Source organism: Thalassophryne amazonica, chromosome 20 (assembly GCF_902500255.1).
Source record: "Thalassophryne amazonica chromosome 20, fThaAma1.1, whole genome shotgun sequence".
NCBI classification, from domain to species: Eukaryota; Metazoa; Chordata; class Actinopteri; order Batrachoidiformes; family Batrachoididae; genus Thalassophryne; species Thalassophryne amazonica.
Genome location: NC_047122.1, coordinates 20,197,504 through 20,223,693, shown reverse-complemented (window position 1 = coordinate 20,223,693; position 26,190 = coordinate 20,197,504). Strand labels below are relative to the sequence as shown.

The following is a 26,190-nucleotide window of genomic DNA, read 5'->3' as shown; positions in this document are numbered from 1 at the left end:
TAACACTGACCCCAGAATACAAGATGGAAAGCGTTTTGAAAACTATTCTGATCCCAGCTTCACTTTGACATTTCACCCGATATGTTTCACTGACGCTATGTGCTGGCAGGAGGCCCGGGGTGTGTAACAGAGTGTTTGGCTCTTAGAAGGTAACAGAACAAGGCTGGAAACTGACAGCAGGCTGAAGAATAAAGTGCATCAAGTCTGATCTCCTTTCTTTGTCTGTTTGTTCGCTGATTTACAGCAAACGGTTTCACACCATCGATACCTGGCGGACTGATCAGGATGATCAACACGCAAAGACAGACAACATTTTCGTGCTGCCAGTTGTTCAGCGTTTTACAGAGCCCAAAGTGATGCCTTCAAATGTCTTGTTTTGGGCACAGCCCAAACATAGTCAGTTTACTGCCAGACAGGAATAAAGAAACTAGTAAAATAACCCAGAAAACACTCACATTTAAGAAGCTGAAATAGGAGAATTTGGACTTACTCAACAAAAATATAAATGCAACACTTTTGGTTTTGCTCCCATTTTGTATGAGATGAACTCAAAGATCTGAAACTTTTTCCACATACACAATATCACCATTTCCCTCAAATATTGTTCACAAACCAGTCTAAATCTGTGATAGTGAGCACTTCTCCTTTGCTGAGATAATCCATCCCACCTCACAGGTGTGCCTTAGACTGCCCACAATAAAAGGCCACTCTGAAAGGTGCAATTTTATCACACAGCACAATGCCACAGATGTCGCAAGATTTGAGGGAGCGTGCAATTGGCATGCTGACAGCAGGAATGTCAACCAGAGCTGTTGCTCGTGTATTGAATGTTCATTTCTCTACCATAAGCCGTCTCCAAAGGCGTTTCAGAGAATTTGGCAGTACATCCAACCAGCCTCACAACCGCAGACCACGTGTAACCACACCAGCCCAGGACCTCCACATCCAGCATGTTCACCTCCAAGGTCGTCTGAGACCAGCCACTTGGACAGCTGCTGAAACAATCGGTTTGCATAACCAAAGAATTTCTGCACAAACTGTCAGAAACCGTCTCAGGGAAGCTCATCTGCATGCTCGTCGTCCTCATCGGGGTCTCGACCTGACTCCAGTTGGTCGGCGTAACCGACTTGAGTGGGCAAATGCTCACATTCGCTGGCATTTGGCACGTTGGAGAGGTGTTCTCTTCACGGATGATGCGAAGGAGATGTGTTGCACTGCATGAGGCAAATGGTGGTCACACCAGATACTGACTGGTATCCCCCCCCCCCCAATAAAACAAAACTGCACCTTTCAGAGTGGCCTTTTATTGTGGGCAGTCTAAGGCACACCTGTGCACTAATCATGGTGTCTAATCAGCATCTTGATATGGCACACCTGTGAGGTGGGATGGATTATCTCAGCAAAGGAGAAGTGCTCACTATCACAGATTTAGACTGGTTTGTGAACAATATTTGAGGGAAATGGTGATATTGTGTATGTGGAAAAGTTTTAGATCTTTGAGCTCATCTCATACAAAATGGGAGCAAAACCAAAAGTGTTGCGTTTATATTTTTGTTGAGTATATATTTAAATCACCCAAAACAATTATTTGAACAGTCATCAATTCATTTAACAGTTGATTAATAATAAACTGAAATAGTAACTAAGAATACATTTTTTAAAATATAACACAATGCTAAATACCCTCGGCTGTATGAGCATAACAATAGGAAACAGAATGTGACCTTAGGACCTCTTAAAATAGGCCAAGGTTAACCATCTTTGAACTTGTTCAAGGTCTGTGTCCCAAGAATGTTCCCTGCGAATTTGAAGACCCTGGCAGTAATAGGACTGGACTTATGCTGAGTACGAACACACGCAAATAATAATTGCACAAAGTCTACACTAAGTCTTTGCAATACCCAGTGGCCGTATTTTGGCCTTGAGAAAAAACAGAGCTAAGTAAAAACAAGATCTAAACACCATGAAAGACAGTTTAAATGGATTATAACTTAAAGTTAAAGGCTATTTAACATGTTAGCCTTTAACTTGGCGTAGCGTAACTGACTGACATGTTAGTTAGCCCATGGTGCTAAAACAGTTGCTATCCAGCTAGCAAGCCACGGTGTCAAACAACGCGCCCAACACAGCAAACTCAATATCTGACTGGAGGAAGAACATGCTTTTTTTTGTCAGGTCACCACAGCAGAGAAATCCACTTACGAAGACAACATGGAAGATTTTCACCCAGAGACAGCAGGAAGAAATCTGATTGGCTAACGCAAAGCTCTATTTGTTTTCAGGTGATCTGTACCCAGCAGCTCAGAAATTTAAGAAAACAATAAATAAATGATTGGAATATGAATTAAAATATTAAATTGTGAAAATAGATTTGTTGATTCTGACGAAATCCAGGCCATCACAGAAAGTGCATGAATTTCTCAAAATATATATATATATTTTTTCTCTTACAGCAAACTTTCTCGCAACACTGTGATACATGCATGGACATTTTGCAAAACAATTTGGTACAGTTTAATAGAAATATAACTGCTCTCAGAAGAAGGTTTGTACCAGTTGCAGCATTTGGCTGCAAAACCTTCTTTGTTTCCTGTCTCACCCGGATTTTGGTGTTGACTCTGAGTCCTGTAACACATCCAGACGCGTTCCACCCTGCATTGTTACTTAACATGGACACAAGCCAAAAGAGCTGTGAGAGATTAAAGGAACCAGGAAATCAGAGGAAGATGAACTGTGTGCATGCTGGCACTTGGTGGAGTCCAGTGAGACCTGACCCGTCCATTGGTTTCCTCTTCGGCCCCAGCTGACTGTCGCTCTCTTTTTCCATCTGTCAGCAGAGCTAAAAGTTACGGGTGGATGAAGTCATGTCCTGATCTCATACAGCTCCCAAATATTACCCTGCCCTTCTGATTGAACAGATCACTTACTGATACTCTTCATGTTTATCTTTACAGCCACCGCATTGTTGTGATAACCAGGTTCTCTATGTACAGCGGGTAAAATAAGTATTGTGAACACGTCACCATTTTTGTTGGTAAATATATTTCTAATGGTGCTGCTGACATGAAATTTTCACCAGATGTTGATAACAACCCAAGTAATCCACACATGCAAAGAAATCAAACCATAGATGCCCATATGTTAAGTTATGTGAAATAATGTGAAATGACATAGGGAAAAAGTATTGAACACATGAATAAAGGGAGGTGGAAAAAGGCATGGAAAGCCAAGACCCCATCTGAAATCTATCAGTAATTAGAAAGCAATCCTGCCCCTTGTCAGTGCAAGTTAATATCAGCTGGTTCCATCCCAACTGATGGCCTATAAGAAGGTGTCTCATTACTAAGGTGACACACAAGAAACATCTCATCATGGATAAAAGTAAAGAGCTCTCTCAAGATTTCTCAAGTTCTGAATGTTCCAGTGAAGTTCTAAATGTTCCAGTGAGAACCGTTGGGGTCATAATCCAGAAGAGGAAAAAAATGTCATTTCACCATAATGTAATGTAATGTCAAGCATATTTAGGTGTCAATGCTTAAAAGTAGACAACTGTAACTAATTATTTAAGCTAAGAGTAATGTAAAGGTCAATTTTATTTGCTGTATAATTTAAAGTATAGGCAATGTTGTATGTATTCTTTGTAAAAAAGAATTAAAAGCATGAATTTAATTTTACATGACTAGGTGCTCCTCACACAATTTCTGACAGAGGAGTGAAAAGAACTCAGAAATAGTTGTCCAAGAACAAAAGACCACTTGCAGAGAGCTTCAGAAAGATCTGAAATTAACAGGTAAACAACTGTTTCAAAGAAAACAATAAGTAATGCATTTAACTGCCATGGCCTGTATGCACACTCACCACGTACGACTCCATTGGTGAAAAAAAAAATGTTGACACTGGTTTAAATTTTAAAGTTTAGACAAGCCTGTAAAATAGAATATAGTTTGGTCAGATGAGACCAAAATTGAACTCTTTGGATGCCATAATGCACATCATCCTAAAAACACCACACCTACATTGAAGCTTGGAGGTGGGAACATCATGGTGTGGGGCTGTTTTTCAGCATCTGACACTAGCAAACTTCATATAATTGAAAGAAGGATGAATAGAAAAATGTGCAGAGACATTCTTGATAAAAATCTACCAGGATGATGAAAATGAAACTAATTTAACCAGGTTAGTCCCAATGAGATCGAGATCTCTTTTGCAAGGGAGACCTGGGCAGTTATAAAGTTTCCAATTCACCTAACCTGCATGTCTTTAAATGTGGAAGGAAACTGGAGCAAACCCACAGAGAACATGCAAACTCCACACAGAAAAACCACAGGTGAGAATTGATCCCATGACCTTCTTGCTATGAGGCAATGTCAGCAAGACAATGATCACGAACATACAGCCAAGAAAACTCTTATTTGGTTTCAGAGAATTAAAATAAAGCCACTAGAATGGCCCAGCCAGTCACCTGACTTGAATGCAATAGAACATTTATGGAAAGAACTAAAAGCAGACTTGATAGAAGAGGTCCACAGAACCTTCATGATTTGAAAACTGTTTGTGTTGAAGAATGGGCCAAAATCACACCTGAGCAATGCATGAGATTAGTTTCTCCATATAGGAGACATCTTGAAGCTTCATGACCAAAAAAAAGGGCTTTTTTACGAAGTATTAAATAAATCTCAGTAAGCGTGTTCAATACTTTTTCCCTGTGTCATTTCATTTTATTACACATAACTTAATTTCTGTACTTATTTGTTTTGGTTTCTTTGCATGTGTGGATGACCTGGGTTGTTACAGATATCTGGTGAAAATTTCATGTCAATATAGCACCTTTTAGAAATATATTTATTGAGAAAAATGTGGCGTGTTCAATATGTACTTATTTTACCCACTGTATATGGTTGCAGAACTGCAACATTTCTGTTTCTGCATGCTTGACAAGTCCTTATTGGGCTTTTTTTTATTATTTTGTTGTTATTAATATGGCAAAAGCAGATGGTCACCCCACTGAGTCTGGTCTGCTTCAAGTTTCTTCCTATAATTAAAAAAAAATACTTGAAGGTTTTCCTTTATACCACTGATGCCAGTGTGCTTGATCAGGGGTGGGGAAGGTTTAAATCTCACATTGCCTTGGGACGTCTTGTGTTTTAGCACTTTATAAATAAGAATTGGAATTCTGCATTGCGAATAATGTTATTGCACATTTGCAAGCACGTTTTAACCAGTAGGTGTTTTTGATACAGGAGAATCAGGGCATTTGCATAAGAGTTATATTGTAACCTACTGTCTTTTGATGTCAATTTTAGTTGCAACTTCAAGGGTACTTCTAAAATATTAAAAAATAATAATAAAATAATAAAAGAAATGTCTGTTTGTGCAAAATTTTGGGTTGGGTTTTTTTTGGGTGGGGGACACTTGGAGGGGGTCTCGCATGGGGAGTAATTCAGTTTAGAACCACCACTGCTTTTTGCAATGAAGTAACTTTGTGCATCCAGTCTTAAAAGTTTCTGCAGTTTATAATTAACGTTTATTATCATTTGATTTGTCAATATTTTAAGTTTACATATGTTTAATGTTTGTGTTTTATGAGATTAATTTTAGTATGTTTTGGGTTTTTTTTTTTTGTCTGTGGTGTTTTTACATTAATTTGTTATTGCTGTTAATGCAAAGCACTTTAGAGCTGCAACAATTAATTATTAAAGTAACCACCAACTCTTTTGCTAAACAATTGGATCATTTTGAGTCAACACGATTTTTTTATGTCCAAATTCTCTGATTTCAGCTTCTTAAATGCAAACATTTTGTTTTCTCCTTTGACAGTAAATTGAACATCTTTGAGTTGTGGACAAAACCAGACATTTGAGTACATCTTGAGATTCGAGCAGCACTCATCAATATTTTTCCCTATTTTCTTACATTTTATGTCCCAAATAACTGATTCAAATAATCTAGAAAATAACCAACAGATTAGTTGATAATGAAAATAATTCTATGTTGCATCCATAGGATTAGGATTTTGTCTTGTGTTTCAGAATTTTTTTTTCCTACCATCAATGAGTTTTTCATTTTTGTATTTCCTTTATATGTTAGGTTTTTTCTTTGTAAAATAAATCATTTTTGTGACCAAATATTTCAATGCAAGGTTTATTATTAGAATTTATTTTTATGATTTAGTGTATAATCAGCTAATACAAAAATAATCAATACACCAATAAAATAGCTACGTAGATTAACAAATACAAAAATTAAAATTCTTAAAACACTTGTTACATAAATTATTAAATTATTTAGCCAAAGATTTTAACATACTGCCTTAAAAACTGCTTAAACCAATAATTATCCTTAAAACACATTTCAGATTCAACATTTGCATCAAATGATTTATTTTGAATTATTTGCATTTCCTCATAACACTGAGTAAGGTATGCGTGTGTGGAAAAAAAAAAAAAAGACTTATCACATCCTTTGGAAGGATTTATTGCCTCTTTCTCATTAAATTCGTCATAAATCAAGTGTTAGTCCAGTGATTTTTACAGCCAGAGTGGAATGACTGAAAAATGAGAGACATTTTGAGATTATCTTCTGTTTTGTTTGCTTTTTGCCAACAATATGAGCAATGTAAACAGCATGCACAAATCAACACATCAATCAGCCCGATATCATAAATACACATCATCAGTGCCACTTTGTGTGATTTGATCACAGTAGAACTTCTTTCAGTCAAAAAATGTCACAAGACACACGTTAAAAAATCCTGTAAACATCAACAATCAGCTTATCTTTAGTAAATATTAAGACATTCATCAAGGCGTAAAACAAATATTACATTTGCTTCACTGCCATCTGACAGTGAAGCATCACAAAGACAGCGGATGCTTTCAGAGCTTTAAATAAACAGGACGGGTTTAACGTATCGTTATTTACAGTTGTAACATATATTACATAACTTCATTAAGTTAATGATGTCAGTGCATTCATGTATACTTACAAATATTTTGCTCCGTGTCATTTTTACTCACTGTAAACTTTCAATGAGCTCAGTAAAACTAGTTTTCAAAGACTCTTCATTACCTTTTTCATCTCCTGCAGCACTCGCGTTTTTACAGTGAAGAAAATATGATTCTGGGGTGAAACATTTCAGACACCATCACATTGGCTTTGGATGCTTATTCTATTCAGTTTAACATTTTTTGTTTGTTTGTTTGTTTAGATGTCTCTTACATAAATTCACAGTTGATCAAACACAAGCTCTAACTTGCAATACCACGTATTGTCTGTAGAGGGAGTAACAAAAAAGTTCTGATCAAAGGTCAAACTGTGGAGGCAGCCATCTGCAGAGGAGTAGCTGAAGACAAAAAAAAACAAAAAACAAAACAAGAAACACCTGCTACTCAGAACATAGCCCTTAATTATTAAAATAGCTCATATCGTGTTACGGCTTCATTATTCGTGAATTAAACGATGTGATGATTTGCTTCTGCAGTGCTGCGGCATTCCGGGCCTCTACTTTGGGGTCCGTGTGTGGAATTTAGTCTTGAAGGACAGGAATCTACTCAGATGGAAATCACAGCTGCTGCCCACTCAGAACTGGATCCAGTTTGTGGAGTTCTGTGGCAGTGATGGTGGAGGAATGGTGCAGAAAAAACAAAACATTTATTATGTTTGCAATCACCTGCTAAGCTCTATTCATTTGTTTGTCTATTTTGCATTTGCCGCTTGGACATTTGTCTGTTTTATCTTAAATTTAAAAGAATTTCTGCCGTTCCGAATTCATGCTTTAAGGGTGCTTTTCCCATTTCATACATCTATAAAACATGCTCCACACTTCGATTAACACTTCCTTAACCATATTTTGCCACACAACCTAATAAAATTATGTGAAATTAGCTCAAGTGTCAGTAAAGCAAAGTATAATTGGTACAAAAAGATTACAAGTCTGATGTCAAGGATATTAATGGCAATACTTATATAAACAATAACATGTATTTATATACTTCTTTCAGTTGCTATTTTGTGAAAAACTATGTTAAGATAATGTAAACTATAATTGAGTTGAACACACTTTACACATTTGTAAAGAATAATTATGTACAAATAATGACAATAATACTTACAGAATGATTCATGGTATAATTTGATATAAATAAACAGAAAATGATTTGACTTACAATTTGTACAATTTAAAAGACAGTTTCTTGAGAAGTATTTAAGATACAGTGAGGAAAATAAGTATTTGAACACCCTGCAGTTTTGCAAATCAAATCCGGAAATCACAATGTATGATTTTTTTTTTAATAATTTATTTGTATATTACTGCTGCAAATAAGTATTTGAACACCTACCAACCAGCAAGAATTCTGGCTCTCACAGACCTGTTAATTTTTCTTTAAGAAGCCCTCTTATTCTGCACTCTTTACCTGTATTAATTGCACCTGTTTGAACTTGTTACCTGTATAAAAGACACCTGTTCACACACTCAATCAATCACACTCCAACCTGTCCACCATAGCCAAGACCAAAGAGCTGTCTAAGGACACCAGGGACAAAACTGTAGACCTGCACAAGTCATGACAACAGGTAAGCAGCTTGGTAGAAGACAACATCTGTTATGATTTTTTTATTAGAAAGTGGAAGAAACACAAGATGACTGTCAATCTCCCTCGGTCTGGGATTCCATGCAAGTTCTCACTTTGTGGGGTAAGGATGATTCTGAGAAAGCTCAGAACTACACAGGAGGACCTGGTCAGTGACCTGAAGAGAGCTGGGGCCACAGTCACAAAGATTACATTAGTAACACATGATGCTGTCATGGTTTAAAATCCTGCAGGGCAGCAAGGTCCCCCTGCTCAAGCCAGCACATGTCCAGGCCAGTCTGAAGTTCACCAGTGACCATCTGGATGATCCAGAGGAGGCATGGGAGAATGTCATGTGGTCAGATGAGACCAGAATAGAGCTTTTTGGAATCAACTCCACTTACTATGTATAGAGGATGAGAACAACCCCAAGAAAACCATCCCAACTGTGAAGCATGGGGGTGGAAACATCATACTCTTGGTGGGGTGCTCTTCTGCAAAGGGGACAGGGCGACTGCACCGTATTGAAGGGAGGATGGATGGGGTCATGTATTGCGAGATTTTGGCAAACAACCTCCTTCCCTCAGTAAGGGCATTGAAGATGGGTCATGGCTGGGTCTTCCAGCATGACAATGACCCCAAACACACAGCCAGGGCAACTAAGGAGGTGCTCCGTAAGAAGCATTTCAAGGTCCTGGAGTGGCCTGGCCAGTCTCCAGACCTGAACTCAATAGAAAATCTTTGGAGGGAGCTGAAACTCCAAACCTGAAAGATTTGGAGAAGATCTGTATGGAGGAGTGGACCAAAATCCCTGCTGCAGTGTGTGCAAACCTGGTGAAAAACTACAGGAAACGTTTGACCTCTGTAATTGCAAACAAAGGCTACTGTACCAAATATTAACATTGATTTTCACAGGTGTTCAAATACTTATTTGCAGCAGTAACATATAAATAAATTATTTAAAAAAAATCATACATTGTGATTTCCGGATTTTTTTTTTTTTAGATTATGTCTCTCACAGTGGACATGTACCTAAGATGAAAATTTCAGACCCCTCCATGATTTCTAAGTGGGAGAACTTGCAAAATCGCAGGGTGTTCAAATACTTATTTTCCTCACTGTATACTTTGTATGGTTTAATGTAAAGCATATTTAGGTGTCAATGCTTAAAAGTAGACAACTGTTTGCAACTAATTAAGCTATGAGTAATGTAAAGATCAATTTTATTTCCTAAATAATTTAAAGAATAAGCAATGTTGTGTGTATTCCTTGTTAAAAAAATAATTTAAAGCATGAATTTAATTTTATTTTTATCACTTGTAATCTGCACAATTTAAGATATGTATAGTGTATATAGAATTTTTTAAAACATAATTTGTACAGTTTAATCAAAGCATATTTAGATGAGAGGGACTTAAAGTAAAGTATAATTTGTAAAGAATTAGTTATACTAGAAGAACTGTAAAGGAATTTGAATTACATAGTAGAATTTTAATTAATCCTTGAAATTAACAAATAGCAGCAATGCTAGCCTCAATAGTGGCGTTTAGAACAATATGATGCAGCAGTACAGATGCTACATGCAATAAGCTAAAATGCTGACCTGAGATGGCTTTTGTACCTAGCAGGAGCAGAAAAATCTCCCCAAAGATCTGAACTCAGGTTCATCTGAGCCACTGTGTTGGAGTTACTGTTGTCCAGCAGCAGCAAACAGCCTGCAGACAAACAGAAAGATGACCAAAGTTACATTGAGAGGAACTGACAAGTAAATTCTTCATTCTTCTGCACACATATTTCCACATAATCTTATTTGCTTATTGTTTATAAATGAGATATTTCAAATACAACAAATCGCACATTAACAAAACCTGCTTTTATTATTCAAACCAGCTTTTATAAAACTCCTTGAACTTGCGTGTCAAAATACATTCTGAGGCACCGCCTCAGCAGTACTCAAACAGCTGAGACTCTGTTCTTCAAGACTTCAGCCGGTTGTTGACATATTACAGTGGTTCATCCTGAAGATGATTAGTGCGCTCATGTCAGGTGATGTTGATAGCCTTCACAGCGTCTACACATTGTTGTCTTAAAGTAAATGTTGGGTCACTCTGGCTGTGGGTGTGCCAGCATTATGTTCAAACACTAGTCAAAGACAAATTTATTGTAGCACATTTAAAACAACTACTGTTGATGAAACTGCCACACAAAGTCAACAAGTCATCAGGAGATGTCATATCCCCCTCGGTTCCCACAAATCAGTAATACAAAGTGTCGAGGGATCACCAAAGTACTCCCTTATGCTAAATATGATTAAAATTGATCAACTGGTTCTTCAGATATCACACTAACAAGGGTGGCAATGACAATATCTTGAATATCTTGCTGTGACCTTGAAATTGACCCCAAGGTCACCGCAATCAACTGGTGTCAGGGATCACCCAAGTACACCATTATGCTAAATATGAATGAAATTGGTCAAGTGGTTCTTCAGCTATCGCGCTAACAAGCAAAAACGGACAGAAGTAATAAATAAATAAATGCTAGGAATGTTAAGGTATAAAAGTGGGTTTTTAACAGACTTAAATATGTTGATGGAGGTGGCAGACCTACTTGTCAGAGGGAGGGGTTCAAAGAAGACCAGAGTATGTGCTAAGGAGATGTCACGTACTGAGTTTACCCATGTACCAGAACTGTATATTTTGCATGGGTGAAAAATTGGGAGTTTGTTCTGTACTGAGTTTACCCTTTCTGTGTGTGGACCAAAATCAGGTTTACAGTCGGGTTATTTTTCTCCATAAATTGAAACTAGCTCTCTTGTCCTTTCTGCACACAGAAAAGGTAAACTTGGTAGAGAACAAACTTCCTGTTTTTTGTGCATGCGCAGATAGCAAATATACCAATCTGGCACAGGGGTCATCTCAGTACATGAAAGAGGTCCGAGATACGGAGCTGTACAATAACGGAATTACAATTTCAGCAAAATTTGGCCATATTTTATCTTACCATTAAAAATGTACTACATAATATTAAGTTATATTGTTTCATGCTAATTTGGCATTTTGAAAGTAGTATAGTCTTTCTGTTTATGACTTCCAAACCATGAATATGAGAAATAAAGGACTGTTAAATAAATAAATATATGCAAATAAGGTTAAAAATAAACACAAAATCCCTGATGCCATTTTTTTTCCCCCTGAAATGACCACTTTAGATTAAAAATATTATTTATTTTCTTGTATGCTATTTACTTCTGTATACATTTTAGCAGAACCAATGTATTTACAAACTGTGTTAACTGAAGTAGAAAAATGAAAAAGAAATATAGAGAATGTAAAAGAAAGCACATTAAAAATAGTTTTTACCCCAGCATATATTTCATAATTTTTTCTGCTGCCTAAAGCCAAAAGTCACATAACAGCCACCAATTAAGAGAGTAATTAAGAAAGTAAGCCACTGTGGCACTCTGCATGATACTTTTCTAAACAATACCAGCATGAAGTACAAACCGAAAGACAGAGGTTAAAAAAAGGGTGATTTCCTCTTTTTGCACAAGTTTCCTCTTTTTGCTTTTAGGACTGATGGAGAGCACCAGCTACCTGTTGCTATGCCTCCCGTCTAGGCGGTCATACTGTGATTGGATGATCCTGATGAAGGAGGAGGGGCTATCTTGCCGCCAGGTGGTGGGGGAAGGAGTCCAAGCCCACCTGAGTTTGGTGGGTGGGGTTTATCCCTCTTTTTACCTTGCTGAAGATGGAGAGAAAAAATGCAGCTGAAGAAAAGCAAAATATTTCTCTGCATTTTTGTTGGTATCTAATTTTACTTTTATACAAACTCCAGCATATATTCAACAATTTTTAGGACATTCTTGTTCTGGTTTTTGCACTGTCACGTCTGTTTTTATTTTTAAAATATCACTAAGGACATTTTCAAATTGTGTGCATCTTCTCACAAAACTAAATTCACACTACTGATCCATCCCACAGGAAATTCTGATTTAAAACTGAGGATATGGTGCTGCAGAAAACTGAAATAATATTTCCAATGGTGACGCAAGCACCAAATTCAGCACAAATACTCCACAGACATTACTCTTTTGAAAAGACAGACTGGCCACTTGAATTGTCAATAGGTGGCCAAGTAGGGGTCGACTGAAGAATTACACAGGGGTCAAAATATAAAAATCCTCCAATCATATTGAAAATTCTATAACGCCTGACTGAATGAATGAATGGAGCCTTTAATGTCATTATACATACATACAATGAAATTTGTCCTCTGTATTTAACCCATCCTAGTTACAGTTAGACACAATCCAAACACTAGGAGCAGTGGGCAGCCACAGTCCGGCACCCGGGGAATAGATCCTTGTCATTTGATTGTCGGTTTGTATGTCACCTGATATGGATCATTCGTTCCATTGACTGTGCAAATTTGGTTCCATTAACCGGGCAATTTTTGTTCCAAATGTTTTGTACCATTGCATGGCGCCACCACCGCACATGCTCACACTAGCGGCAACAGTGTTTAGCAAACATGGTGGGGTTTGTTTTATTAACACAAGAAAAAATAAAATAAAAATCGAGTACGCCGTAAGCCGTCTGGAGGCATTTGCAGTATTCACTGGGACATCTCTTTTTTTTTTTTACCCTATCTGCATGTATGGAGGGTTTTCAATCACGTGACCGATTTACTGCAGGACAGGTGCCGTCTCCATTCTGATTACAAGGAAGGTGGCGCGTGATAGAAAAATAGAGAGAATGTATGGTTATTACGATGCTCTAAACCCTCGAGATAAAGCTATTGTGATAGATGTGTAGCAGTTGGTTCAGTGGATCCGTATGTTATACCAGATAGTGAATTTAGGGGTGATGTAATGAACTGGCCGACAGTGTCACACTGCGATATTGTGAACTAGGAAGCTGCCGACCAGGTCAGCCTCGCCGGCCTCCTGCAGAGCATCACAGCGGAGCTCTGAAAGCAGAGGTCATCTTGAAGTCCTGAGCAATTTCTCTCACCAGGCACTAGAAGGGCAGCTTGCGGATTGCAGCTTGGTGCTCGAGGACCACAATGCAAATAAGCATCCGTACTGTAAGCATTCTTGTGTTATCCTTTGCGGTATTTTTATGTATTCTTATATAATTTTATTGCAGAATAAAATAAAATTCTGGGAGCAGTGGATTTCTGGTAGCGGCAGATCTCTCTCAGCACCACGGTGCCGTGAGGCTTCTTCACACCGACGTTGAAGCTTCTGCAATTGTTCGCCAAATGCACGTAGCGTATCACAGCGGCCATCGCGTCGTAATCCAGAATGGCCATGGGACACAAAATGATGTGACCAATACGTCATATGAAAACCCTCTTAGTGATGGTATATGCCAAGTAGTGCTATGTGACTAAAAAGATTATTCCAGGTTTTGAGTATATTTCTTACTGTTACATGGGAAACAAGGTACCAGTAGATTCAGTAGATTCTCACAAATCCAACAAGACCAAGCATTCATGATATGCACACTCTTAAGGCTATGAAATTGGGCTATTAGTAAAAAAAAAAGTAGAAAAGGGGTGTTCACAATAATAGTAGCATCTGCTGTTGACACTACAAACTCAAAACTATTATGTTCAAACTGCTTTTTTAGCAATCCTGTGAATCACTAAACTAGTATTTAGTTGTATAACCACAGTTTTTCATGATTTCTTCACATCTGCGAGGCATTAATTTTGTTGGTTTGGAACCAAGATTTTGCTTGTTTAGTACTGCGCTTGGGGTCATTGTCTTGTTGAAACACCCATTTCAAGGGCATGTCCTCTTCAGCATAAGGCAACATGACCTCTTCATGTATTTTGACATATCCAAACTGATCCATGATACCTGGTATGCGATATATAGGCCCAACACCATAGTAGGAGAAACATGCCCATATCATGATGCTTGCAACACCACGCTTTACTGTCTTCACTGTGAACTGTGGCTTGAATTCAGAGTTTGGGGGTTGTCTCACAAACTGTCTGTGGCCCTTGAACCCAAAAAGAACAATTTTACTCTCATCAGTCCACAAAATGTTCCTCCATTTCTCTTTAGGCCAGTTGATGTGTTCTTTGGCAAATTGTAACCTCTTCTGCACGTCTTTTATTTAACAGAGGGACTTTGTGGGGGATTCTTGCAAATAAATTAGCTTCACACAGGCGTCTTCTAACTGTTACAGCACTTACAGGTAACTCCAGACTGTCTTTGATCATCCTGGAGCTGATCAATAGGGGAGCCTTTGCCATTCTGGTTATTCTTCTATCCATTTTGATGGTTGTTTTCCGTTTTCTCCACACGTCTGTTTCTTTTTTGTCTATTTTAAAGCATTGGAGATCATTGTAGATAAACAGCCTATAATTTTTTGCACCTGCGTATAAGTTTTCCCCTCTCCAATCAATTTTTTAATCAAACTACGCTGTTCTTCTGAACAATGTCTTGAACGTCCCATTTTCCTCAGGCTTTCAAAGAGAAAAGCATGTTCAACAGGTGCTGGCTTCATCCTTAAATAGGGGACACCTGATTCACACGTTTGTTCCACAAAATTGACGAACTCACTGACTGAATGCCACACTACTATTATTGTGAACACCCCCTTTTCTACTTTTTTTTTTTTTACTAATAGCCGAATTTCATAGTCTTAAGAGTGTGCATATCATGAATGCTTGGTCTTGTTGGATTGTGAGAATCTACTGAATCTACTGGTACCTTGTTTCCCATGTAACAATAAGAAATTTACTCAAAACCTGGAATAATCTTTTTAGTCACATAGCACTACTATTATTCTGAACACTACTGTAAGCATACGCACACATATATGCAATTTGTTCTTGCAAGACAGATAACGTGATGTGCGTGTGTGACCTTTGCCTGTCTCTACCTGAAGTACAAATGCTGTCGGATTCAGAGCTCTACAAATTTCAGTCATGATTTTTCGCTGGACTGAGGAAAGCAGACAGCAGTCTTTACAGGAAGAAGTAGTCAATACACATAATCGAGTATGGACTACATTATCAGGATTGTTTGCCATTACATAGGACAAATAATTGTTTTTTTTCATTCATGCAATGAAAAGAATATTTCATTCGGTGAAAGACTTACGAGGCTCCACCTCGTTGAATGGAACATTCCCTCTTAACCATTGCACTCATCAATGATGAAAGTGGGCCATAGAAGGGAAAAAAAAAAAAAAAAACTTTTTGGCAAGGGCCAAAGGCCCGAAGCCCCTGGTGGAGGGTCTGGGGGTTCTCCCCCGGAAAAACTTGAGATCTCAGATGCATTCTGGTGCATTTTCAAGTCTATTTACCCACCGACAAATCTAAAAAAAAAAATAATTTTTTGGTTGGGTCAGGTCAATTTTTCTACCCGTCTTTTCACACAACTTGTGCTACCAGCCTTTAACCCAAAAAAAACACTGTAAAGGAAATGACAATTCAAAAAACTCAAACAATAATTCTCAGTATCAATTCAAATGGAACAGCGGGAGTATTTATCACACATCAATGCATCAACTTGTTCAACCTTTACTCACTTCTGAGTTTCCCTAGTTTTGGCAGGAGCTTTGGAGCTATTGATCATCTCTGTTTTCAAATTGTTGGCCACCTTAGAATCCTTACAAATGTGTTTTTACTTCAACATTAATTTCTAATTACTGTACATTTTGAAGTTAAAAAAACTTTTCTTTCACTAGAAAACTTTATTTTTAGACAAATAAAATAGCATGAAAAGTAATGTGTACATGTAGTAATGGTAGATTCATTCATTAATTCAGCAAATGCATGTTTCTGATGTGGGACAAGAAATATATTTCTTAAAATATAAAGAAATATGAAACAGCACTGTGCTATTTTCTTTGATTAATTCATGGTTAAAAAACTTTAAATAAAAAATATATTATTTAAACCTGAAACTTTTCTTGTAGTTACGGCAGTAACAATAAAAACTGTGTAGCTTTATTCCGTAAAAATAAAAATAGGTCGAACACTCAGCTCAACAGTGATTGATTTAACTTACTGCAGCTAAAAGCTAATTTAGCTGATTAACTTCAGCAGAACACTAACATCATGTATTATTTTCACTCACTCACCTCAGCCAATTTTTTTCCGTTGCTCAAACTTATTAATCTTGTGATTTTGACTCACAGACTAAGATCCACCTTGGATTTGCTGTGGCGGCCCCGAGTGCAAACAAGGGAGCAGCCAAAGGGACTTACTTACGAGACTAATGCCGCGTTCACACCGGACGCGATCTGATGCTACAAATTCGCGTGGGTTGCCAGGCGATGGACGCGCCTCCTTCGCCCGGTGTGTCGCTCTGCTTGGGTGGACTTTCGCAGCGAAAATTCGCCCCGGTGCGTCATCAAATAGGAGGAGCTTCCATTCCGCTCGCCGGCTCCGGTTGTCAGTCAAGCTAACATGACGGACCTTGATCACACGGAGCGAGCTGCTGTGGAAAGCTCCCAATACAGAGAGTATCATTATTTGCTCCAGGAGCTGTGTCTGGGTGATGGCCGCTTTCAGTGGTCGTTCCACCTCTGCGGGACCCAGTTTGAGGATCAACTGTCCCGTTCGCGCGCGCACATGTAAATAATTAAAAAAAAAAAAAAGAAAGAAACTCCGCTGCTTGCTGCAGCTGGCTCTTCCCCCAAAAAACTCTGTCATAACTGTGTTTAGAAACCAGTCACCATTCACGTAAAAGAAAAGGAAAAAGCTCCGCTCCCGCAAGTAGGGCTGCTGCTCGCTCCAAAAACTGTCATAATTGTGTTTAGAAACCAGTCACCATTTGTTTTATTATAAAGCTGTGTAGTTAATAAGTAAAATAATCTCCAGGACGATTCGCGCGCGCGTGTAAAAGAAAAAGAAACTCCGCTCCCCGCTGCTGTGGGGCTGCTGCTCGCTCCAAAAACTCTGTCATGATTGTGAAATAAAGGACAAAAGAGACATAAGTCCTGCTCACAGGCTGCTACCAGAGACAGGACATGTTCACATCTTCAGTCAAACTCCAGACATCTCCACGTCACTACATATTCAATCCCTGATTGGTCATCGCGGCGCGACGAGACGAAAAAGTTCAGATTTTTGAACTTGGGGAGGAGGGCAGCGCGACGTGAGGCGACGCAATATCGCGCCACAAACGCGCAAAATGCTCAAAATCACTTCACTCGCCTCCATCGCGTCGCAGTTTGGCGCCAAAACGCGTCCTTACATAGGGATTACATGGCAACCTGTGGCTGCAGTCGCTCGCGTCGTGTGAACGCGGCATTAAACTCTCATCTGAATGCTAACGCCGTTAGCATTTTTAACAACTGAAGACTTCATCCGTTAGCTCCACTTAATGTATGATTACTGGAGGAAAAACGCAGCTCATAACTTTTAATGTCCACAACAAAGTAAACCGTTATGAGAACCATTGTGCAGTACCCCAAAAATGTGACTTTACAAACTCTTAAGGCCAAAACAAATGAACCCTTCTTCTTCTTTGGAAATTACTGGCAGCTTACAAACCAACATGGTGCATTACCGCCACCAACTGTTTGGGCATGGAACTGAAATGAACTGAATGAATGGACTCTGTATGTTGTCAAAAATAACCCGGAAGCATTTACCATGTGAGCGAAAACCCTAATTTCCCGTCATTTCCAGAAAACTTTCATCACTGACTCATACACATTCATGATCATGAAGATTCCAAAAAGGTATAGTATGGACTATCTATGACTGAATGGTGTGGAGTTATGGGATAAAAACAGCAAGAATGGTGACAAAGGTCAATTTCAGTTTGCATAGGGTCAAAAGTTAAAGTTGCTCCAAATTTGGGAAAAAAGTGATGCAAAGTATTGATTGAACTAAAAGGATTAATAAATGGAATAGTTCTGACTGTGTTGAATGCTTGGTCTCCAAAGTAAAGGTCAAACAATGTTGACATCCACAGGATTTTATGACGTGATATATGTTACCCTATCCTTTATTGACAGACAAAGTTTGATCTGGATCTGATCTGGTTTGCAGATTTTGTGCCCATGTAAATTTAACATTGAAAACCCCATTTAATGTATATTTTACATTATATCATAATCAAATGTGCCCCAATCACTCAAGTGCACACTGGCACTCACTATCACCTGACAAAGTTTGATCTGGATCTGATCCGTTTTGTGGACATTTGAATTTAATATTGAAAGGCCCGTTAGGTGTACATTTTGCATGATATCTGAATCAAAAGTGCCTCAATCACTCATTTTTCCGTTATGGATTTACCTACACCACCAAAAATGGATGGAGGTTCCAATTTTATGCCTGTTTGTCTGTCTTCCAGTTATCAATTGGAAGCCAAGTGCCAAAAACCATTGATAAATTGTGCATAGCAGAGAAAACCAATGTTCTGTGAAAATGATCTGAAGAATTCAGAAACCAAAAAAAGTTGACCAAAAAAAAAAAAAAAAACTGACAAAAACCACTGATTCAATGCATGGACTAAATACATACTCCTGACATTTGATCACATCTAATTTAGCTTATGAAAAGCCACTTAAAATAGGACTTTGGCCTTGAACATTTTTTCCAAGGTAAAAATTTGTGAAATTGGAAACTAGTGTTGGTGGAGGTTTGCACTCTATGAGCGCAGTGCTCGAGATTTCAATATAATTGGAGTATTTTTAAATTTTGTCCCCTGTGTAATTCTTCAATTGACCCCTACCCGGCCACCTATTAAAAAGTCAAGTGGCCAGTCTGTTTTTTTCAAAAGAGTAATGTGTAAGGAGTATTTATGCCAAATTTGGTGCTTGCGTCAACATTTGAATGATTCCTCTGTAAATATTCTGTTATCTGCTGCACTAATATGCTCAGCCTTTTGACATGTGATGCATTGGTTCTTACCCCTATGTTGATAGTGATGGTCTGTCCCTCTTTAAAACCCAAATCCAGCTTTGGTGCTGAATCTCCCAGGTGGGCACTTTGAGTGATTTCGTTCTCCTGTTTTACCCACCTGTAGGCAAACAAGGCACACAGCATCCAAACAGAAATAAAACAATTTAGCTCAGCAGGTTCAGCAGCCTGCAGAATTCCACAAGCAGAACAAACATCAGCATCATGCTGTGGTCAGGAGAACTGATGCACACTGCCTTATGCAGGAAAATGAAGAAGAAATAAGACAAAATAAGTCAAAATAATGAAATATTAAGCCAAAACATTTAACATTGTGCTTACAAGTTATGGGAAAAAGTGACAAAGTTGATTTCTTAGGTCAAATTATGAAATATTAAGCCAACATATTTACTTTCGAAGGACAAAGTTAGAAGCTAAAATGTAAACATTTTGATTTCACGTCAAAATTCAGACGTTTGGTGATAATATTCAGACGTGAACCTGAACCCATTTCAACTCTGTATTTCACAGGCGGGAATTTCTCATTCCTATTCATTTATATATATATATATATATATATATAATTTTGATTCTATTACTAAGAAAGTAGTTTGTTTTTGTTTTTTTTTTGCTTGACTATTTATGCTACAAGTACAACTTGTAAGTGCAAATTCTGAAGCTACATTTCAAAATTTAGACTTGCATCATGTCATTTTGACTTAGTGTGGAGATGTGGAGATTAAATAACTAATGAATCTTTACTTTTCTCTTAATGGAATCTGTTGTCATTACAGTAGCATCAAAAAAATTTGACTCTGAATTCATGCTCACTGCTTACTTAAAGTGGTCCTGTAGAGCCACGTTGAAATCAAAGGCATCCCCTCGGTCCCCAAAACCAACTCCTATAAAAGCACTGCGACCTGCGCACAAGAAACAATATCAGACACAAACAACATCACAACCGCAGGCCACGTGTAACCACATCAGCCCAGGACCTCCACATCCAGCATGTTCCCCTCCAAGATGGTCTGAGACCAGCCACCTGGACAGCTGCTGCAACAATGGGTTTGCAGAACCAAAGAATTTCTGCACAAACTGTCAGAAACCCTCTCAGGGACGCTCATCTGCATGCTCGTCGTCCTCATCGGGGTCTTGACCTGACTGCAGTTTGTCATCATTACCAACTTGAGTGGGCAAATGCTCACATTCAATGGCGTCTGGGTGCTGATCAACTCTGTGAAGATGTGTTGCACTGCCTGAGGAAAATGTTGGTCACACCAGATACTGAGTGGCTTTCTGACCCCGCCCCGACCAATAAATCAAAACTGCACATTTCAGAGTGACCCTTTGTTGTGGCCAGCCTAAGGCACATTTGTGCAATAATCATGCTGTCTCATCAGCGTCTTGATATGTCACACCTGTGAGGTAGGATGGATTATCTTGGCAAAGTGCTCACTAACACAGACTTAGATTTGTGAACGATATTTTTTGAGAAATAGGTCTTTTGTGTATACAGAAAATGTTTTAGATCTTTGAGCTCAGCTCATGAAAAATGGGAGCAAAAACAAAAGTATTTCTATTTTTGTTCAGTGTATATATATATATATATATATATATATATATATATATATATATATACACACACACCAACTGTTTTGTCTTGAAAAACAGTCACACAAGGAGTCATGGGAGTGTTTGGGACATGATGGATACACCTGTTGTATCCTTAGTTTTTGGGGGGAAGAATGCTGCGAACATCAGCCGCTTCACAAGCAGCTTTTGAAATGGGACAGCGTAGTTGCCTCACTTACGATGTAAATGGCAGGTGGTTGCAGCATTAGATGTGTGCTACCACTGAATTCGGACACAACCACCATGAACATTTAAAACTCACAAAAACAAATACAATTTGTATCATCTTTATTATTATTTATTTTTAAGAGTTTTCTCAACAATAGCAATTTGTTCTTTTTAACACTCTCACCGTTGTCATCTTGTATTCGCAGAACAAAGTATCGGCTGGAATCGCTGACCGTTTCCACGGCAACACCAGGATACTCCTTTACTGGTGCCTGAGCAAATAGTTCCCCTGCAGGGCAGGTAGCCAAATGACAAGAATTTGTGAAAAAAAGCAAAGTCATACAATCAATACATGAGACTGACTGCAGCAATGGGTTTTCACAACATAATGCATTCATTTATATCACACTTTCCCTTTAGAAAAACAAATGCTGAACATAAGCATGAAAGAGGAGATGTTAAAATTTAACAACAACCAAGTACGCATACATCATACACATCAGCAAAATTTGCTAAATAAAATAATTAATAAAACAACACTCCATTTATATTTTATAAAACATTAGCTGAGTTACCCAGTCTACACACAGGTAACAGAGAAGAATTTTAGCCATGTCATTGTATATTTCATGTCACTTTAGTTAAGGTGTAGTAAGTTGCACTGCATTGTGTGTAAGTTGTCATCATTAACTTTCATAGCACAATTTGTGACATTCATGGGACTCAAGTGAATGATGATAAAAGGTGATAGCATATCATATCACTGCAATGCTCTGGCATGCTGTACACAGCAGGTAAAATTTAATTGAAAAAATGCACGCCTTAACTTGCACGCAGCGTGCTGCCCCGTTCTGATTGTAATTAAAGTGCATCCTAGCCAGCCGCTACTACGTAGTAAGTAGAGTGTGATACTTGTTACCTGACCTGAGTACCACGTGAACTGTGAAAATAAGGGCTCCAGTGAGTGGGTGATGATACAATATATAAGGCTGACCGTGTGTGTGTGTGTGATTGCGCACGTACGCTTTCAGCCTAAGAGCCGCAGTGACCTCCCCCTTGGTGCCCCCAGTCACCATTCGCTGTTTCGCAGTTGTGAATCTCATGCCATCTTGCAGTCCGTGACTCGCGTGAGAGGTCAGTTTCAGCGGAGTTCCGATTCAGGGCACAATGTAAACAAACCTCGTAAAGTATGGACAATAAGACAACATCGGGGCACAGCAGAAGTCCATCACAGGTGCTGCACCTCCTCTAGATAACCCTCTCAATATAGGAGAATGTGTCATCATCATAATCGTCCATGAACTCGCTGGATCAACGGCATCCCCATCCTCGCTAGCCATTGTTTACATGCGCTGTGAGATGCAGGAACTCTGCTGGTGACGCAGTGCATTCTGGGAAGCGCAGAGATTATGGGAAACGTTAAAGCACTGAATAGCAAGTTTGGTGTCGATTACTTAATTACTGTGGCTGTGCATAGAGGAGCAGGTAGTGATCTAATATATAAGGCTGATTTTGTGTGTGTGTGTTCATACACTTGCAACCTAAAGGCCCCAGTGACCTCCCCCTTGTTGCCCCAGTCACCATAACACGTTTGGTGTCGATTGCTTAATTACTTTTGCTGTGCATAGGAAACACACATGCATGGTCAGCTTTATATGTTAGATGTTTTAAGATTGGTCTTAAAACACTCAACATTCTGTTAAATAGTTCAAGAATTTGGAAACATAATCAACAAAATCTTAAGGCCCTGTCATACCTTGACGATTTCACCTGTGTATGCTGGCCGTATTAAATATGCTGGCACATGCTGTCATACGTCTAAAAAATTAATTCAGCTGTCAAACCTTAATGATTAACCAGCATCTGTCGACAGCCCCGTTTCTACTCAGTGGTTCGGGTCGGTACTGCATGGTGTGGTGCCGGTCAGTAATTTAACATTTTTTTTATTTTCATTTTTTTATCTTGGTGGACCATTTTCATTGTGTACAGAATGCTGATGAGTGGATTGGCTGTTGCAAACGCTGCTGTGAATAAATGTAATGCTGTGACTCTTTAAACTTTTAAAGCACCGAGCGGCTGCTTTCAGGTCTGCTGATCAGACCTGGTCAGGTCATCAGACCTGAATAATAAAACGCTGTGATGATTTAAACTTTTAAAGCGCCAGTCGACCGTGATCAGGTGTGATCTGAATGAAGTGCTGATCTGTCGTGTGGTGATCAGTGCTGTAAATGTTGAAACAGCGCATTAATCAGGCGTGACCACACCTGAGCAATAAGGTCATCTCATGATCACACCACAGCAATGACGCGTTAAAGAGATACATCGCATTAATCAGGTGTGATCACCCTGATCGATCAATCAGGTCGTCTGATGATCACATCGACAGTGACGATGCTTTAAATGTTTAAACCATCACAGCGCTTCTGTGTGATCAGAGCATGACACCGGCATGAGAAATGCACCTGGAGCAGAAAAACCACAGAGGGACTTGCTTTAAAACGCTATGTTAGCCACGAATTAAAGTATTTCCGGACGTCATTTTCAAAAAATCAGGAGCTTTATGTGGATTCATGCTCATCAGTGATGGTGAACTGGACCGAAATGAACACATCAGATTTAGTCTGTGTGTGAAAGAAACAGTCTGTCCGCATGAGGACCGCAGGTTTCAGCCAATCAGTGGATTAATGGATGTATGTAGACTTATGAGTTAATTACAAGACACGTGTGCCAACAAACACATAACTTACCTATTTAACTTATGTCCAGCATGTACGAGATGTATGAGTCACATGCTGAAATTTTTTCAGCATGCACAAAAATTTTTTGAGGAGCTCAGCTTATTACGACGTACATCAGTGAGTTTCAGCGTGTTTCACTGTGCTTCAACGTGCTTTTAACTCATAAAAAACTTAGGCTTAACTAAATGGACCTATGCCAGTGTTTTTTAATATGATTGGCATATGCTGGCTAAATCGTCAAGGTGTGACAGGGCCTTTTCAGAACAAAATTAACAGAATTTAGAAGATTATTCAAAAATCTTTTTGCTCAAAGAACACCTTCTGATTTTTGTTTTAGGTAGACACTAATTCAAAGAGTTATCCAGTAGTTTCTTGTAAAGACAAAAACAAGGCAGACCAAATCTAATACATTCTAGCCACAAGTCAAAATATACCTTTAATCTCTAAATGACTATTGTCTGTTATGTGTCGACGCGGGTTGAGGAGCGGACCTGCGTCTGACGGAACCCAGCGCTAAAATAACCAGAAAGCGGTTCCAATAACAAAACAATTTATTTCTTCCACCCTTTGGTGCATAACAACGTGTACAAACTAAAACAGCGTCAGTCTGGTGGATTGAAGGCTGGCACGCTCTCCAGCGCCCAAAAGGATCGAGGCCCGGCGCTTTTGGACTCACTTTTACCGCCAAACACCCCCCAGGTGGACATGACAAACCGACTCTCTGCGAAGGATAGAAGAGGTGAGGTAAGTCAGCAGTTACAAGCAATATCCTTCAAAAGGCACACACTATCAGCAACACATTCAGGTCTGTATTTAAGCTTTATGTAAATGAGCAGCTTCTCACAACAGGTGGAGGATCAGTTGTCCGCACGCCACAGCAGTGAGAAGCGAGCTGCACAATTCTCATCACAATTCAAATATACTGCGTAACAAAATACCAAGTTACTATCAACAATTAGTCAAACAATTATTCCCCTCTGATGTGTGCTGACAGCATGTGTCCCTCACCCTTCTTCCTTCACAGGCACGATGTCAAACCCAGGCGCGGTCCTCAGCGTCTCACAAACGAACACCACAAGGTCAAGTTCCCGGCAATTCTGCTTGAATCACACATGGCTTAAATGCAGAACGCCATCTAATTATCTGCTTCAGCTGAAAGTCTTTAAGGCTGCACGTGAGCACCATCCACAGGTGCTGCACATAACGTTGATGAGGGTGAAGGACTCTTCAGCCAGCACCTTCTCCACAGACAAATCAGTTTTCATACCACCTGGAGAGCAAAGAAAAGAAAAGAACACCAAAATGTCCAGCCACACACCCCCAACACACAACAGTTGTCCTTCAGATTCCTCCAAATGAAGATGGCAGAAGTCCTACCTGAGACTTTGTCTTCCAGTTTGATTAAGACCATTTTGCCTTTGGCTGTGATCCTCATCCGCCCAGACCAGTCTGGAGCATCCAGCTTCCAGTCAGCTGCTCTGGAGATTAAAAGCTTCCTTTTGATCATTAAAATAATCATATTTTTGATCTTAAAAAAATCTGCACTGGTACAAGTAAAATTATTCTAACTTTCCATTCCATTGCACTGCTCGGTCATCACTGTAATCTGGATCCTTAGTTAAACAAAATTACACTCGCTGACAGTAGTGGGATGAGTGTGATCGAAACTGACAGAAATCCAAAATCCAGACCCAATTTAAACATGCCTTTTTAAATTCTGGAACAACCTGAATGTTAAAAACTCAGCTAGATTGCTACAACACCACTTCAAAATTGTGAAAGTGGAGCAGTTTCTGGCAAATGTCCCCAGTCAACAAACAGAGGAACAGAGACTCCACGAGAAGTTCCGACACGAATAGAAAAACATGTTTCACCGCCGTCACGTATCTGTTTTTACCTGTAGGCGCGGTTTGAGGTGCGCGGCGGGATTCGATAAACGTTCACGTCGGGTTTGACCATAAGCACCGACTCGTACTCGCCTTCGGCCGCCATCTTGGTTCCGATGTTGTTGTTGTTGTTGATGTTGTGGTTCTGACTCATTTATTCAGAGGGAGGGGGCGGCGCGTGCGGCTGTGTACTTTAGTCGTTATTTATTTATTCACACAAATAGATAAATAATCTATTATTATTATTATTATTATTAATATAATAATAATTTGATATTTTCGTATCATTTTTTTAGAGTTGCAGTTATTGAT

At 39.0% G+C, this 26,190-nt stretch overlaps 1 protein-coding gene, 1 long non-coding RNA gene and 1 pseudogene across 2 annotated transcripts in view; 2 read left to right on the top strand and 1 right to left on the bottom strand.

The window, feature by feature from the left end:
- Window positions 1–2,046: 2,046 nt before the first annotated feature.
- LOC117502112 lies at window positions 2,047–11,593 on the top strand. The gene is made up of 3 exons (XR_004558183.1): window positions 2,047–2,057; window positions 6,735–6,740; window positions 11,014–11,593. It is a non-coding gene; the product is annotated as an uncharacterized LOC117502112 (long non-coding RNA).
- LOC117502106 lies at window positions 6,762–26,011 on the bottom strand (annotated as a pseudogene).
- LOC117502099 (epsin-1-like) overlaps window positions 19,922–26,190 on the top strand; it is a 29,992-nt gene continuing 23,723 nt past the window's right edge. The window contains exon 1 of the mRNA XM_034161113.1: window positions 19,922–19,933. The gene's annotated coding sequence lies outside the window, so the exon portion shown is untranslated. The remainder of the gene's footprint in view (window positions 19,934–26,190) is intronic.